This window comes from Opisthorchis viverrini (assembly GCF_000715545.1).
Source record: "Opisthorchis viverrini unplaced genomic scaffold opera_v5_170, whole genome shotgun sequence".
NCBI classification, from domain to species: Eukaryota; Metazoa; Platyhelminthes; class Trematoda; order Opisthorchiida; family Opisthorchiidae; genus Opisthorchis; species Opisthorchis viverrini.
The window spans coordinates 948,773-967,363 of record NW_008751826.1 but is presented as its reverse complement, the minus strand read 5'-3'; the positions used below and the strand labels follow the sequence as shown (position 1 = coordinate 967,363).

The 18,591-nt window shown below is 43.0% G+C and overlaps 1 protein-coding gene across 1 annotated transcript in view; it reads left to right on the top strand.

Moving 5' to 3' along the window:
* The window catches only part of T265_14285 (hypothetical protein), a gene marked incomplete at both ends in the record, with an annotated part of 49,355 nt that overhangs the window by 26,481 nt on the left and 4,283 nt on the right, over window positions 1–18,591 (top strand). The gene's annotated exons all lie outside the window — the stretch shown is intronic.

Sequence of the window (18,591 nt, the reverse complement as noted above, 5' to 3'; positions counted from 1 at the left end):
AAAAAACAGAGTAAATGTTTGGTTGCTAAGTTTTTACCTAGTGAGTGACTTCGCAATTTTCAATCGTGATTCAGTCGCGTTTGTTTATTTTTATCGATGTTCCAAAAACAGCACGGCCGTATCAGTTTGCATAGGTATTGGGATAGAAAGAGAGTTGCTACACGGTGAACACCAGTGTGAACTGGTATTGTGTATAGGCTGGAAATAGGCTTTCGGGTTGGATAACATCAAAGAAACCATCACCGTGGGCCGCGTAATAATGGACCTGCTCGTAGTGAGAGAGGCAGCAATGGATTATGCGGATCAATGCGCGAACTAATCAATCATCTGGAGTTTTTCTTCAGTGAACTGTACATCACTGTTTTATACAAATGAAATTCCATCATTGTTACTCATGCACGCTTTAACGTTCTGAATTTCTTCTGAGTGTAGTCAGGTATGTCACTTTGTAGCGCCAATGTCCGCACCTATGCCTGATTTGATGCAGCACCGTAGGAGAGATGGACGTCTAACCAGTCCGGAGAACAACAGTCATTTCGTCTGATATGAAGGATGCTTTGTGGTTACCGAAACGATTCTCGCGGTATTCATGTAAAATAGCATGCATAATGTTTTCTTAATTTCGACTGCAGAATTTGATCGCACATGTCATGTGACCGAGCTCTGTCGTGGATTCATGCTCCCAACTCAGATGTCCTGTGTGTATTGCACATGCCGTAACTTTGGATTGCTCATCCGGGGATTAGCAAAACTAACCGTGTTTGCAATGTTATAAGCAAAATTGTATTTCGTTCAGCGGAAACCTGGAGATTTACACCTCGAGAATTAGAATGCTTTTGAGATCTTGTGCACTTTGTTTTGTTGCTTCACTCAATCTTGTTTGTGCGCGTCAATTTGCATTCCATTTTCACCTCACACAGCCACCAATGATATCGCCCTTCTCAAATTATCCACACCATTCGATCTCACGCAACCGAACATCAGTGCCGTGAATCTCCCCGCCACAAACAATGCCTCGCTGCCAAACGTGAATGAATTGGGTGATATTGTTGGATTTGGAATCTATTTGCATCCTGACAGAATTCCAACTACCGCTCAGTTGGCAACATTTAGAGTTGATACACACCGAAGATGTGCTCAACGCCACGCAGTGTACAAGGGGTTCAATCCTATGTACAACTTTTGCGTCGACGACGATGTAACAAGACGGTTGATGCTGGTTAGTTGATGGTATCATTTTATTTGGTCAACTTGGTGTACACCAAACCTCATTTTATGAATACCGTTCTGATCATTCAAATAACAGACCCGGAGTGTTTTACAAATCCACGTGGCAAATTAATGCCCCAAGGTCGTTCCATTCAGTATAATTGTTTGGAAAAACATCTTGACAGCATGGTGACATATGGAAACAGCCTATTGATGGTTGTTGTTTCTTTGTTTGTCAGAAAACTAATACGCGTGTGTTTGATTACAAGAGACCAGAGGGCGTTTGTCGCTTAAACGAGATAATCGTTTGATGTTAGCCTAGACCAGNTCTGGTTTCTTCCTTGTGAACATTTCATCCCTCCCCTCCGCTCCCTAACAACACATTGATGATGTCAACTAGGTTAATGGTGAAACGTTTGTATGCAAACTGCCGAGTTCAGCAGTCATAATAACAATCGTTGGATGGTACTGGCTTTGACCCGTAGCATCATTCACATGTCTATATGCGAGGGCGTGAAATTGTCACTTGGAATCCAAGTGCATAAAGATCAGTCCCGCCATGGCACCTGTTCGAGGACGTGTGGATGTAAGGTGGTGCGGCAGCCCTCATGGGTGGAAACCTTATGTTATCACTGAGTCATGGGGGTGTGTTGAGGATCTTCAAGTTAACAGCAGGCGCGCGGGCGTTATTGGGCCATGGTTAGAATATTGGTAGGGGCTCCACCGGCTGAGGACATGTGAGGAGCTACATGTCCGTCTAATGACTTTAGAACAGACAACATCACAGTCAAAACGCGAATGATTTCCTGAAGTGGGTGCGATTTTCTACGTCTATCATATCAGAGCTATCGCAACTCAGTGATACATTGCTGCGGTTGCTGCCAAGCGGTGTACGGACTTGGAAATTTCGCCAATTTCGAACGTCAAAAGTCGGGAATAGAAAGAACCCACCGGGAAAATAACTTCACAGAGGTGTTGACTGACATTCAGTAGACGAAAACATTTACTCTCAGTGCAGTGCTGGTTGATCAGGTGGCATCTGATTTGTTCTCCGAATTCAAAAATTACGTCGCAGACGTTTTGCCACCAGTCGAGATGACAACATCATTACTCAGATTGTCCTGAATTTTCATGCTACATCTTAACGACACGTGATAAAGAAGACAAGGCGATATAATGGATGAAGAATAGACCTAATACTAAGCACGCGCTTTTGGAGAAAACTGGGAAGAAAATCTTTCCATAAGTTTATTCATATTGACCTCGACTGGAGTCTCAATAGGGAGGATTGTTTCAAAGATATCTGAATAGTTGTGGCCCAGAATTTGGGGATGGTTTTTGAATTCTTCCCATGAACCTGATAGATAACCGGAAAAATACACTGAGCACATTCCTGAGACCGAGAAACCCTATACTCGGATGTTGCGCTGCTCAGCGACATTATTTCCGTCATTCACCATTCAGCCAGAGAATAGGTACGCGAGGGTAGGCGAGAAATGAAACTCTCGATCTATGACTGATCTGCTTAAGAAGGACGAAATTACAAAAAGCCATAAAGGCCTTTCATTCTATCCCAAGGATATAATCAACTTTTGACCAGGTAAAGCGGAACACATGAATGAGAACATGTAGTCGGGCCGCAAAATCTTTACTCAGAAATTTCAAATTTTTGACATAACTACTACTTACTTAGTGGGTCTTGTGAAAATACGATTTCAATATCTCCCTCATGCAGAAACGGGTAAGAGGAATCCCCCCGGATTTCACCTGAAACTTCCCATTTATTTCATTCATTCCGGTTATACACCCAGTATTCTTGTCTTTGACTCAACTGAAATTGAACGGAAATGTGGTGGAAATTATCATCGAAAGATATCTATAATTAACCGGGGTTCACATTAGTACGTATTTGATGTAGTTGTGTATGCATCCCAAGGGTAAATACTGGGAAGAATGACTAGAGAAGAAGGAAGTATCAAAAGACCACATACATTAGCAAATAATGGCCTACCATAAGTTTTACAAAGTTGATCACAAACAAACCTGCTTTCAGTTAATCAACTGTTCAAACAAAATGTTTACTGTGTTCCGTGAGGCAAGGCAAATAGCAGATTTTTGAATTTCTCACAACCATCTAGTTAGTCATGTTGACCTATTGTACGTGGTCAAAACGAGCCATGCAATAATGGCTTTCGGAGAAAGAATATATAAGGAATCCAAGATTTGAAAAGCCATGTGGTACTTGCGGAGAAAAAGGCGATGAAAACTCAGCTGTAAGCTACGCGTCTTTAGGCTACTTCACTGTGCTAGTATATCGCGAGAATCGCTTTTTAACTAATTCTTACCTCGTAACTGCTAAATTAACTTTGAAGATTTTCTCAACTATTCTACATTCCGACCTCCATAAATGTGCCTTCATTACTATGATCATCCGCCTATTATATGTTGAGTGTATTCGGTAGAATTTTTGCACTTGTTATGTGAGTTTTTACATCTATTTCAGGTTTCCGAAGTGCAGATCCCAATTACTGGTTTTGCTATTTACCGCTGGTAAGCTCACCATCGCAGCCCAATTTGCTAGTTACTACCTTCATTTGGGTTTGTTCGTCGTTCTGCTAATGGGTCACTACATGAGCGCAGCTGAATTTTGCCATGTCTTTTGCTTGGAACATTTCAGGTCTGACATTTGTTGATGTTGCACACGTGGACAAACGCATAGTTGGTGGAACGAACGTAGTCCAAGGCACCTACACATGGGCAGTGAAAACAACTTATCTGTGGAGTGACCGGAATATAACTATTTGTTCCGGTAACATCTTATCAAATAAATGGATACTAACGGCTGCTCACTGTTGTGTTAGTCCGCACCGTCAAGTGATTCGTTCGGTTGTTGAAGCAGGGAACCCGAATGTGGCGGTAAGTTAGTTGTGTACAGAATCTCGTTCACCGTTGTGTCATTCCAAGCTAATCGTCTCTACTTCTAACCGATTTCTTGTAGGTTAATGCCATCACTGCTTACACGTACGTTTACTTTGTAATCGTTCGTATGTGCTACCGGTAAATGCCGTTATGACTGCATCTTGCGAGCATTTTACGATTACTTTGTCCTTATGACTTTCTACTGAGACGTTGCGTCATACGGTGTTCTCCCTTCAACTTTGTCATTGAGATGATCATGGACGTCGCACTCCGCGCTCCCAATGGATGGGTGGTCGAAATGCTCCCATGGATTTTCCTCAGTTGATCGGCACGCAGAACGCAAAGCTGCTCATTGGTATTCCAGCATATTATCTATATTATATTTCATGCATGTTAAAAGCCTTCCCACTGCGAGCTGAGGATTTTAAATTCCCTGAAGCTTGTTCACAGTATGGTGCAATCATATCATCAGTAATTTCGAAGTATGTTGGATGATTTGTTGAGGAAATAACTCACCGACAATAAATGAGCTGATCGCACTCCATAGGTCACACTGCCTTGGTTGCGTAATCTGTGAGCCACTTGATAAACCGCCTCTGAGATCATTACTCGCAAGAACACATGGATTTAAGAAACGAGATAGCAAAGACCAAGTAATCCCTTGGAACCAAATTCGTTGTTAGCTAACTGAGCAGCACTGACTAGGGTTGTCTACTTCGATGAAGGCTTTGCGAAAAGACAAAATATCGTCAAGGCACGCGCTCAGTGGCGCATCAATTCCCGATGAAATGTCCACAGTCACTCATGAACTCCCGACTTAGTTACACCACCCACTGCACTCGGTGTTTTGTTGTCCAACTTTTTCTGTCTTCACGATCAGTGAGGGTTCGGTGATGTGATGAAAGTTGTTCCCACTGTGCAATCGTGATTAAATTCAATGCTCCGTTAAATGTTTCCTTAGTTATATGGTTCCTCCTGACTACAAACTGCATTCTAGGCTCGCGACACATGGAATTTCTGTGCAAAATCACGCAGTAAATCTGGATTATTTGACCTGCGGTGTGGGGACATGCCGTAGTAAAATTGTCCTCCCTTCCTTCATTTCCCACAGTAATGCAGTTCCACCGAACATGCAAGTGGCGCATTCGCCAAAGTGTTATCCGCATGAAAACTATACTGTTGGAAACCGTAAGTCAAGATATCAGGCTTCTAGGTTTTGTGATGTTTTTTCTAATATTCAACTGTTGGTCGTGTAGAGTGCGGTGGGTTTCGGGATTAATCACAACGTGTCTATGGAGCATTCTGTGAAAAGGTAGACCAGAACGAAATGTTCAGCAGCAAATCATGTTTCAAGCAATGTGGGGCGTTGTCGAGGCACGACGGATCGTTAGAAAGCCTGAATTTGAGCGTTGATACTGGCGGCCTGAACGAATGTTGGTTTCTGAAAAAAAGATGTACTCAAGATTAGATAAGAAACGACCCTTTACTGTGTAGTCGTGGAGTTCATTCGGGTTGTGTTAGGTAATGCGGAGCCCCCAGATAGCAACAGGGGGAATACTGATGTTGCTTCCTGGCTGCGTACTCAGTCAATGAAACCGAAGAGTGCGACGTCAGTGACCCTCCATGTAATGTGCACCGGTCCGACGAGTTTGAAATGAGAACATCCTAGTAGACTGCAGGTCATTGGGCGATTGGATTACCATTATTCTGGGAAGGATCGATAATCTAAGTCTAGCTGTTTAACGCTTGTTCCAAAAATGATATCAGGTTAACTTGCTGGACTTTCCCCAGGCTCAGTGCACGAAAAAACGGTGAAAGTGAACTTAAACCACAAAATTCAAACAAAGCCAGTTAACGAGATGAAGTGAAGATAAGTCCCAGGATTACTCGTTTCAAAAATAATACATAAATGCAACCAAGCATACGTATTAGTACTGTCACCGAAAGAAGAAATTGTAAACAACACATTAAATGTTCGGTTGCTAAGTTTCTTAGCTAGTGAGTGACTTCGTAATGTTCAATCTTGATTCAGTCGCATTTGTTTATCTTTATCGATATTTCAGTAAGAGCATGGTCGTATTAGTTTACATAGGTATTGGGATAGAAGGAGAGTTGCTACACGGTGAACACCAGTGTGAACTGGTATTGTGAATAGGCTGGAAATAGGCCTTCGGGTTGGACAACTTCAAAGGAACGATCAACGGAGGCCGCGAAATAAAGGACCTGCCCGGAGTGAGAGATAGTAATGGATTATGCGGTTCAGTACGCGAAACAACCAGTGACCTGGAGTTTTCCTTCAGTGAACTGTGCATTACTGCCTTATAGAAATAAAATTCCATCAGCGTTAGGCATACACGCGCTCCCTTCTGAATTTCTCCACAGCGTAGCTCAGGTATGTCAAGATGTAGGGCCGCAATCAATACCTATTCGTAAATTGATGCGGCTCCGAAGGAGAGATGGACGTCTAACCAGTCTGGAGAACAACATTCATTTCGCCTGATATGAAGGATGCTTTGTGGTTACCGAAATGATTCTCGTGACAGTCATGTAAAATAGCATGCATAATGTTTTCTTAATTTCGACTGCAGAATTTGATCGCACATGTCATGTGACCGAGCTCTGTCGTGGGTTCATGCTCCCAACTCAGATGTCCTGTGTGTATTGCACATGCCGTAACTTTGGATTGCTCATCCAGGGACTAGCAAAACCAACTGTGTTTGTAATGTTTCAAGCAAAATCGCATTTCGCTCGGTGGAAACCTGCAGATTTACACCTCGAGAATTAGAAGCTTTTGAGAATCTTGTGCACTTTGTTTTGTTGCTTCACTCAATCTTGTTCGTGCGCATCAAGTTGCATTTCATTTTCACCTCACACAGCCACCAATGATATCGCCCTTCTCAAATTATCCACACCATTCGATCTCACGCGACCGAACATCAGTGCCGTGAATCTCCCCGCCACAAACAATGCCTCGCTGCCAAACGTGAATGAATTGGGTGATATTGTTGGATTTGGAATCTATTTGCATCCTGACAGAATTCCAACTACCGCTCAGTTGGCAACATTTAGAGTTGATACACACCGAAGATGTGCTCAACGCCACGCAGTGTACAAGGGGTTCAATCCTATGTACAACTTTTGCGTCGACGACGATGTAAGAAGACGTTTGATGCAGGTTAGTTGATGGTATCTTTTTATTTGGTCAACTTGGTGTAAACCAAACCTCATTTTATGAATATCGGTTTGATCATTCAAATAACAGACCCAGCGTGTTTTCCCAATCCACGTGGCAAATTGATGCCGCAAAATCATTGTTTGGAAAGACATCTTGGAATAATGGTGACATACGGAAACAGTCTATTGCTTGTTGCTTGGTTTTTCAGAAATCTAATACGCGTGTGTTTGATTACAAAAGATCAGAGAACGCTTGGTTCTCTGAACGAGATAGTCGCGTGACGTTAGCCTAGACCAGTGTATCCTACTCCTGACTGCATCTGTTTTCACCGGCTTGATAATTAGCCTTCAAAATTGCATTATTTGCACTCCCTTCTCGGTATGCTATCGATACCGGGACAGTACGAATAACATCTGTCACGGGGAACGTCTAGAGACTTCCTGGCCGAGGACTGTCCAGAAAATAAAAGTGCGATACGTAATTTAAGCTGCATTGCAAAATTGCAGATCGATTTCGCCTTAAATGGAGGAAACTGAAGGCGTAAACTACAACGACACCGTACAGATCTTCCTAATGTGGAGATTCATCGATGGGATGGAACATTTTCCTTCGAATTTCGGTGCTTTTTCGTCAGAGTATTAGCACACCTGTAAAACGCCACAGGCATTACAAAAGATTTTGACTTGAATTTTCACCAGTGCATAGAGTTTCACATCCGTCGTTATAAGACAAGTTTTGATGGCCAAATGAATAGACAACAAGAAGGAAAGACGGTCAGATGACTGCAGCTGCCAATGAGAAAACTGAAGCTTAGAGGAATGATTCGGTCACTAGAATTCTATATTGTTTGCTCCGCTTATTTTGTCACTTTAGGCACGTGAAGTAACGGCATTCGTGGTGGATAGCGAACAAGCGAACGAAGTACCAAGCTTGGTGTTGGGTGATGTAGTGTAAACTTATGTGCTTGAAATGCCCTTTCACTCATAATTTCAGGGCGACAGTGGAGCTGGATTCGTGAGAAACTACTCACACAAACCATCTGTGTTTGGTACGCTCAGTATGGTTTGTCTTGACAACGGTACATGCATTCCCTCAATTCTGGTCCGCGTGACGCCAAAACGTGGTTGGATTTGGAATAAAATGTCAACCATTCCGTGATGTTCACTGTTCTAATGAGGTGATTAAATAAACTGATGCATACTCACTACTGTTTCTCTATTTTTCGGGACATGAGAATAAACACAAGTCGAGTGAACGAGAACTGAGAGTACACACTCATCTGCAAACTAATTTGGTTCTTTCCAGAGACTCACCTGGAACCCAGCTGAATCTCTCGTTTATGACGTTCTCAGGCAACTGAATGTGCTGCACCAGGACGCCTCATGTTTCAGTCGCTAGAATATTTGAGCATGAAAACCTACTTAGTGTCTCAGCGTACGAACACAATACTGTTTTTCGAACGGACAAACACTCAATTTCGTCAAATTATCCAAAATTCAGTGGAATATTTCATGGAACAGCCGAAATGGACGGTGACCGAATGAGCTGCAATAATTTTCGAGAAATACACTCATTTGCAAGTCCATTTGGTTTTCATGGGAGACACAGTTGATTTGCAAATGAGTGTATTTTTCGGAAACAGTGCAATTTGGGTTCAAGTAGATCATAAAGTTGACGGAAACTCAGGGAATGCGCTGCGCCTACCTGGTGAGCCCCAAGTGGAAGGGCGAAACCGGTCGTGGCGAATAGAATAGTTTCCAGCAATCATGTGAGTAGTTTCCTTCATGAAAAAGAGCTGTAATATTGTTTGTGGGTTTTTTAAATCGCATTACTTTTGCAGCCAATTGACAAACATGGCGTATCGGCGCAAAATTACGCCCGAAATACAGGTTACCTCCAGTGCTGTATGCCAGATAATCTTTTCCTGAAATAACTGTACATAATATTCCAAAATACGCAAACTAATCGGACTCGGACAATCGAATAATATCCGATGCATCGCGAGTATCCAAGTTCAGTCGGCGAAGAGTTGGTTTGTTTTTATGACACTGAATTGTTTGACCGCATATGCGGCTCAGAGGTTCTCAATAATATTACAACCCCCGATTAATGTGAGTGGATTTGCTCGTTCCGACGAAACGGAAGTTTTACACGCATACAGTTTGGTTCTGCAGGATCAGTCAAATGGAAGGACGATTTCCCACACATCATTCGTACTTTCTTTCATTCCCTGTTTAAGCAATGGAAGTTACTCCCTTGAAATTGTTCTTTATTAAACTGGTGATCTTATGAGCCTATAGATTCATTCAGACCACGGTTGAGCAGTAGAGACACTTGCCTCAAACAAAAAACCGCAACAGTTCCTTAACTTTGTCAGGGTTCTGGAGAATCCACACCAAAGTGGGGGTGAAATGAACACGAGTTTACCCTATCCAAAGGACGCGACTGGGCTTGAGCTTGTGACATATGACGTGCGAGGCGAGCGCATTACCACTGCTTTGCTACTGCCATTCCCTTAAACAAACCTGAGTTTTCAGTTGTGAACAAGCGTGCCTTTTATGAAATGTGCGTTCTTTGAAGGTTCACATGAATTCAAAAGCTACCAAGGAAATCGATTTTGTTGACCACACACCCTGTGGAGAAACGAAGAAAAGAGGACTGATTTCGTAACGAAAAAAGCAGCAAAATTCCCCTCTAAAAGACCATCAGAGAGCTTTATCTACATCGTCCGAAAACACAATATATGGGGTTAGAATTACCAGTCGACGAGGCACATGATTTTCTGCGGTTTCATCCCGAAGATTCAAAAAATACGGAAACCGAGTTTCACAAAATGGTTCAGATCCGGCTTCAAATTTGCATACAACGCTAACAATTTCCTCTTTTGTTACTATAATCCGTTATGCAGCTAATTAGAATGCATTGAGACCGATAAGAAAGTGCCCACTTCGTTTGCATGATGCATGAATACACTCAATGGATTAGAGGAATAGAGATGATCATGATGCTCGGGTTGGTGATTATCTTGCACATTTAAGGTGTTACGCTAACATCCAAGGATCGTGAATATGCAAACTACTCAACATCTGGGGCACGCATTCCAAACTGCCAGAATCGACCACGGAAACGTGTGCCACAGCGGGCGTTTTCAAATGTGTCCAAATAAAACGAGAAGCATCCTGAGCAGCCGTTCCCGTAATGCAGCTGTTTTTGGAAACACTTTCAAGCTCACACAGGATAATCATTGAAGCTTCTAAATTCAGGTGACAATGCGCCAGTATTTTTGTGATTTGAGCTGAAAACCAGGCTTCGCCTTTTACACACGGAAGCTCTATGAGAAGCACTATGCAGGGTTTTTATATGAGTTTTCAAATTTCCAGTGATCAATCACGATAATAAAAAGAACATAGGCTTCATATACACTCAGTTGCAAACTCATTTGGTTCTTTCGAGAGACTCACCTGGAACCCAGCTGAATCTCTCGTTTGTGATGTTCTCAGAAGACGAAAGATTCAGCTGTGTTCCAGGTGAGTCTCCCGAAAGAACCAAATTATTTTGCAGATGAGTGTATATTCGCTAATTTCGTGCAATTTGGTTTGAAGTAGAAAATACGGTTGATGGATACCCGACGACTGCGCCTACCTGATGAGCACCAAGAATGGCGAAATCGGTCGTGAACTGTTGACGGATTTTCAGCAACCTTATGAGTAGTACATTACAAAGATAAACACAGGTTTGAGTTTGAAATTCTAATCAACTGCACCCCAACCGTAGGAACGCAAGTGTCTTCCATCGCATTAAGGCGAAATAAACATCCCAGTGGAAAGGTTGATATCCCACGCATTAGTACCAATGAATTAATCCAGCTTCTGTCTCCGTGAACGTCTACTGATCAGGCGAGCCGTAAAAGTCAGTCGGAACGACATCTTAGAATGAGGTAATCTAATCTGACGCGTGTCCAAAATGGTCTTGGCTTAGAAACCTTCCCATATAGGTCACAGATTTCGTAACATTTCGTCTAGACTAAGGAGTAGTGCGATTAATGATTCCACAACATATTCGCTGATAGTATATTGCGAATGCACCAAACCACCTCAGAGTCAACGTGACCGTAATGGCCACAAACCTTTACCCAGTCATCCAACAGAAATCGATGAATCGAACATTGGGATCATAAGCTGCGGTTTATTGAAATAAACGCCAAGGCGATGGACGTGCAAACAAACTAACCAAAGACGAGGTTTTGGTGAGCACAATCAACAAGGTTGCTTTGCCGAAAAAACGAATTGGCATGCGTGTCTGAATATCGGTCAATTGTTTTCTAACCCAATGGAAATTTGGGTGGAACAACCTGGTCCGAGGTTCCGCTTTCGTTTGCACGTGGGGAACAGAAGTTCCGAAATATATCACAACGCCAACCAGGTGGACCGCAAAGCACCCTGATGGTCTAAGGTCAACAGTTTCCCTGAAACAGAAGGCAGACGTGCCAGATATATATCGATCACACAAGTGAAACGCCGGAATTCACAAACGGCCACAGTTCGTGCTATTTAAAAAGCTGACCAAATAACTCGGTAACCATCTGAGTAAACAGCTAACCAACTAGCTATCCCATCAAATCAGCAAGCAACTAACCTACTGAACAACAATCCAACGAACTGATAAATTCTTCACGTGAATAACATGAGACACAAACTCCGTGCTTCATCAGCATACACCAAGTTTGCCCCACGATCCGAAATACTACGGAATGCGTTCGGTCTGCTCTGGCAGAGATGCAAATGAGCCCAACATCACGGCTAACACCAGCATACGGAGATTTGTCATTGGGTACATCGCTGTTTCCTTCACAAGTGCCAGATGACCTTTCAAAGTTCGTGTCTACGAGAGCCATCGTTGCATGGCTCGTTTTGACCATATACAATATGTCAACATGACCTACATGATAGTTGGTTGTAAGAAATTCAACAATCTGGTGGTTCCCACTCCCTGCGAGAACAGAGTAAACATCGTGTTTAAACAATCATTTAGCTGAAAACATGTTCGTCAATTGTGTTTACTCTTGTTCTGATCAATTTTTTTTATCTCTTACGGAGGAACGTATTTGCCACAAATCTCTGTCTCCGTTACTGGCGTGCCTGGTCTATTCGTAGCTTCGTTCTTCTACAGTTATTGCCCAAAGACTTTCGCTTGTGATGGGTGCACAACACACAGATAATTATGTCAAACCCGATTAATTATAGATACGTTTTCATGATAAATTCAACCGCCATTCCGCTCAATTTCATTTAATCACCTGTTAAAAAGAGACATGCATGAGTGAAAGACGCATAGGTAGGAATTGAATGAGACACGTCTTGCAAAACCAGTCTGGATTGCGTTACAATGAGAGAGTATACCGATGCATCTGACTTCTACACGAAGGCATACTCTATGAGGAAACGGAGACAAAACGACTGCAAGTAAGTCCAAGAGACATCCGGGATTTTCTTATCTAATGCTCTCAGTGAAGTGATGTATTTCTTCATTGTCACTCGCCATGCCCAGCACTGGTCTAGCTCGAACTAATATGAGTTGGTGAAATTGAGACATTTCCGGTCGAATAGAAATTATGGAGCAGATCTATGGTCAAGTCGCAGTTTCATGATCCACTGGTCAATATTCGTAATGCGGATGGACGATTTCAATATACAGCTCCGTCTCCTTGAGTAATTTGCCGGTGGTATTCCGACGATTTTTCGCTAACTTCGTAAATCGGTGGCAAATATTAAATAAAGATGAACGCTCGCCGGAAATGGCTGTTGCGCGGTTTTGCTAAAACTGGGGTCTTGAATGTAATTTGGCATGGTGCATTTTCAATAGCAAGTGTGCTCCGTCTTGCCAAGTTTTCTGAATGGAATGCACACTCACAAGGCATTATCCTCTCCTGAACGTTCGAACGACAAATGAGATAGACCGTACCAGCATCAACCCAATAATAGAAATTCGTTCCCACAAGCCAAGCACTGAACTGATTGACTGGTCGATTGTTCGACCGGGAAATGTCTTTATCGGTGGCATTTTGTCGGATTGGCTACTGTTATTTGATATTGTTTGAGTTTCTGTTTCAAGCACTGTGGGGTTGTTTTCAGGAATCCGACCTGCTTGGTAGTATTCGCCAAGGGTGACTGGCAATTTCAAAACACAGCTCCATGTCAATGACTGGTTTGCAAAAATGTGTTAGCTGGTGTTTTCAAGCAATCTCAGTGTTGAGTCTATAAAGCCTGGTCACTTACTCGATGCTGTGGAGTTCGGATTGCGACGGTCCTGACGTGAAGCGCATTAAGTAATCGGAAATCTTTGGTGACCGATCATAGTCAGAGGGCAGCAGGATAGACGTAGGAAATAACACGGACTTCAACCAGTCATTTGCGTTACGCTTGTGTGGCGTCGTGCCTGTTTCAAGCGGACTTAAATCCCCGCACCAGAAGGCTGAATTGCGTGATGACGAGTGAGTATACCGATGCATCTGATTCATACACTAAGTTTTCCTTTACAACGAAACGAAGACAAAACGATTGCAAGTCGAACAAATATTCGGAGTCTGTTTATCGAATGCTGTCAATGAAGCGAATCATTCTTTCGTTGCCACTCCTTATGCGCTGCGTTGATATTACTCGAACAAATATGAGTTTGTGAAATGGGGAAACTTTTGGTCGAATAGAAATTATGTGGGGATCTATGATCCACTGGTCAATATTCGTGACGGTGATAGAACATTTCAATGTACAGCTCCGTCTCATCCGGTAATTTGCACCACCAGTTTGGACAGTAGTGTTTAGACGCTTTTTTAAAAAATTATACGTCGATGGCGATTATTAAATAAAGATGAACTCTTACCGGAAATGTCTGAGAGTTGCTGCGCGCTTCTGCCAAAGCTCGACTGAAACATGTAATTTGGCAGGGTGCGTTTTGAATAAAGTGTGTGCTGAGGTTTACCAAGTGTTCTGAGCAGAATGCACACTCACAAGGCAGTATATTTGTGCTTAGTTTGGACAGAGAAAATATCTCCTGAACGTTCGAACGACAAATTGTAGATTGTACCAGCATCAGCCTAATAATAGAAACTCGTTCCCAATAGCCAAGAGCTGAATTGATTGACTGTTCGAGTGCTCTACCGATAAATGTCTGTTGGGGGATTTTGTCGGATTACCTACTGCGACTTAGTAGGGTTCGAGCGTCTCGGTAGAGTTCAAGCACTGTGAGATTATTTTCAAGAATCCGACCTGCCTGACATTGTTTCACTCGTCATTATTTGCGCTATCCGACAACTTGATATCCATCAAGCTCATCATCAACGCCCCGTTGACATCCCATCGATTATAGAAACGCTTGCAATCTAATTGCCCAGATAAAGGAACAAACCAGTGACCGTCCACACTACCTGATAAGGATCCACTCAGACATATTCCATCCATTGATGAGCTGGCGCTCACACCGTGGTACGTTTCAAGTATTCCTGTCGTTGACAATTGTGGTGACCCATGGATGGGTTCTCAATTAAACCAGTGTACACAGACTTTGCACCTAAGTACCAATTCTGCTAACATCTGAATGATTCGATCTGATGGCAATTAAACCAGTGTACACAGACTTTGCAACTAAGTACCAATTCTGATGAGATGAAATCACCTGACGATCTCCTCGGCTAAACCAGCATCCACACCGACGTCAGTGGCATGTGAGAGCACTCAAGAAATTAAGTCTTAAATTCCGCTCAAACGTTTGCATCTCCATGATGATAGCGACAAATCATTATATTGTTTAGGCGTACAATATTTTTTTGGTTTCCCGTACCACCGCACAATAATGTACCCGTTTTCTAACTATCTCGAAATTGTTACGAAACCGATCGCGCCTTCGAATCCAGTAACGCTTTTAAGGCGTCTTTGGTCACAAACCTGAATACACTTCATTGCTGTTTGCTGACGTTATGTCTTACAACCGTACGACAATATAGCTCGTACTGTAAGCCGGTATTCGTGACCCATGAGATCCGGTGACAATGATAACATTTTGACAACACGAATGACGAGTGATTGAAGTTCGCGCACTGAATTAATAATAATACTACTGCCAATACTACTGATGGTACTAACTTCTCCGGTGCTTCTTCTTGAATTCCAAGGAAAATGCTCAGAGATTGCATGTTCTTAAACATGAAGTTGCATAGTTAGGTCCATGGATAACGCTGACAAATGGTAGGATATTTTTGTCGATGCTGCTCTTCTATTCTTATTGTGCACGACCCGCCTTCTGCTGGTTCGATTTCGCGCCCATACAGTCTCTCCAGTTTATCACCTGAACGTAAAACACCCTTTCATTTTGTCGTCGCGCATGTAGTTTAAAGTTATTCGCAGGCTTTGCTATCTTGTTGCCAGTTGGCCTTGAACTGGTGTGGACTTTGGGATCCCGTTGGGAATCAGCAGATCCCAAACCAGTGTATAGAAGCCGGTGTTGCCTCACAATTTGAGGTTGTTAGTTTAATATTGCATTCGTAGTATCAGGTTCATTGATCAACGTCCATTTGAATGATTAGACGTTTTGAAATTTGCAAGTAACTCAACGTGGCCTAACCGATTGCTGGGTAAGGTCAATACGTTTTATAGCATGGGGTGAGCTCCACACTCTTGTTTGAGTTAGAAGATGGCACTGTCTGTGCACACCCTATCTACAAATTCCCCACCAAAAAGGCCCTTTTTTGGAGAACTTCTTGTGTTTGCCCCATTATTGCATCAGTGATGAATTCCAACAGGAGAGAACAGAGTGGACATTCCTGTCGGACACTATTTATTGAGAGCGCTCCATTTATTCCCGACCCCAGAATATTGTGAATATGGGAGCCGGATTATGTTCACAAATTTCTGAACCATTCGCCACTTAGAAACTGAGAGGATGGAAGGCACCCTGGAAGTCAAGGTACACACAAGACTGTGGGTCGTCTGTATAGATATGGGGTTGTCTGACTACCTGACGGAGTCTGAATACGTGGTCGACTCAGCCTCTACCCGGTTGACATCCCACTTGATGCTAACCGGTCAAGGGTTTGCGCACCGCCGTGAAACTAGTAAACAATAACCTCCCTGGCTGTGGTTCTCACCTGAGACGCACACTCGGGAGAAACGAACGTGATAATTTCGGAAGTAATGGTGAGAATAGGCCCATACGCAATGCACACAACATTTGTGATTTTTCCTACAGAGATAATTCACAGAACCCTCATCTTTAACCGGGATGCTAATAAGCTTCTACGAACTTCGTCTGCATGCAATGACTGTTATTAAATAGATGCGTCAGTCCGTTATTCAACAAAGAAAACTTTGAAGTAAGCCATCGGGATTAAGGTAAATTATTCAAACTCGAATGCGATTGGCACTCTTCATCATCATTTGCTCTTACGAGTGGCTTTGGACGATCTATTTTTCATGCTCTTTCTATTCACGGTCATTTCCAAATGCGGGTTGCATTACCGAAGTTGTATTTTTTAACATGATGCTCTAGAGATCAAAATTTTGTGCTCTCCCATTTTCGACAATTTAATACGGCTGGGCATCATCATGTGCCGGAGAATGGTCAAAAAGGTACACAGAAATTTAACGCCCAATCCACGGCCAAAGCACTCCGTACACAAGCGCACAGGTGGACATCTATGATCAACCGAGACAAACGAACAGCCGCCCGAGAACCGGTGTGGGCGTGTAGCAGACACACCGGTTGGTTGACAGTGGATCGGCCATCAAATACGGTGACAAGTGAATCATATATATAGAAGCTTGTAATTGCGCTAATACACAGCTCTTTCTGGTCGTCTTCTTGTCTTCTGACTATAACCCAGTAGAGTCAGGGCAGGTGCAGAGATACAACGGTGGCGACGGGTTACCTTCATTTCGAAACTTAATCATGGCAGTCAGTTTCGAACAAACGCAAGCCCTACTGCTACAGCAACAAGCGCAGTTTGAAAAATATCGAGGAAAGTTGATCAAGACATTGTCGCAAATTTTTTTCAAAGCAGGCAATCAAAATATCGGCAGCACCAGATAGTGTTCCTTCACCTGAGACTCTGACGCAGCATATCAATCAAGACCCGGACAATCAAGGCAACGGTAATCAAAACGACGGTCAAAATGATTCAAACGGCAGCCAAGACAAAGCAAGCAAGACTGCGGAAGCCATGCTGGCTGACAATGATGCGGATGAATACGAGGAATACTACTCGTATGAAAAAGGCCACGTTGGAGCCCACCAGGAGACTTCAAGCAAGCTAGAGAAGCTGAATGTTGACGCTGAAGATTTGCCTTCGTCAGCGGAAACACAAGACAGTGACAGAATTTCCGTTGAAGAGCCAATCAACCCGCCGAAGGTGAATGAACCAGAAACATGAGTCCATGAAATGATTCCTGTTGAAGGGCCAATCAACCCACAGAATGTGGATGAACCTTGTCAAATGACGGCAAAGTCACCCCCAAAATGTCTAGAACAACCATGGCCGAAAAGCAAGAATCCGTGGGAAAGAACTCACTTGGATTATGCAGGTACAACCAATGATCAGTCGTATCCAATTCCGGTGGATTCATTCAATAAATGGCCAGTTGTGTACATGTTGCGCAATACTACGCCACAGTTTACTATCGATGAACTGGTTGCAGTGTTGCAATATATCGGTAATCCGGAGCTGATTGTGGCCGACAATGGAACACGATTCACTTCAACACACTTCAGACAGTTTTGGAAAGAAAATGGTAACGCGGAAACGTTTTCACCGCCTAATCATCCTCAATCCAACAGACAGGCTGAACGATTCGTGGATACATTTAAGCGGGCTCTATTTCAAGTGGAAGGAAGGAAGACAAGAGAAGTGTAGGCCACATCTCTGTTTACGCCACTGTGAATCAAGCAAACAAAACAGTACTGTCTTGGGCAAACGGCGGTTCGCCATAGGCAACACATTTCCAAACCAACGAAGCTTCCCGTGCTGGACACATTATACAATGGAAGTGCCGGTTGCACAATCTAAAACGCGTTTTCTAATTCGCTCACTACGGATTCGCCGACGCCACGAAATGTGCATCAACATTATAAAAAAAATACCACACAGTGAAACTGCTGTTCAGGAAGGCTGTAAGGATTGCAACGAACTGCATTTGTATTTGATGAAGCATGATGCATCTCCAGTATCGCTTACCAGAGTCATGAAACGTAAAAACCCATGTATTTATGATGAAATATCGGTGAGCTAGTCGAAATTTTAA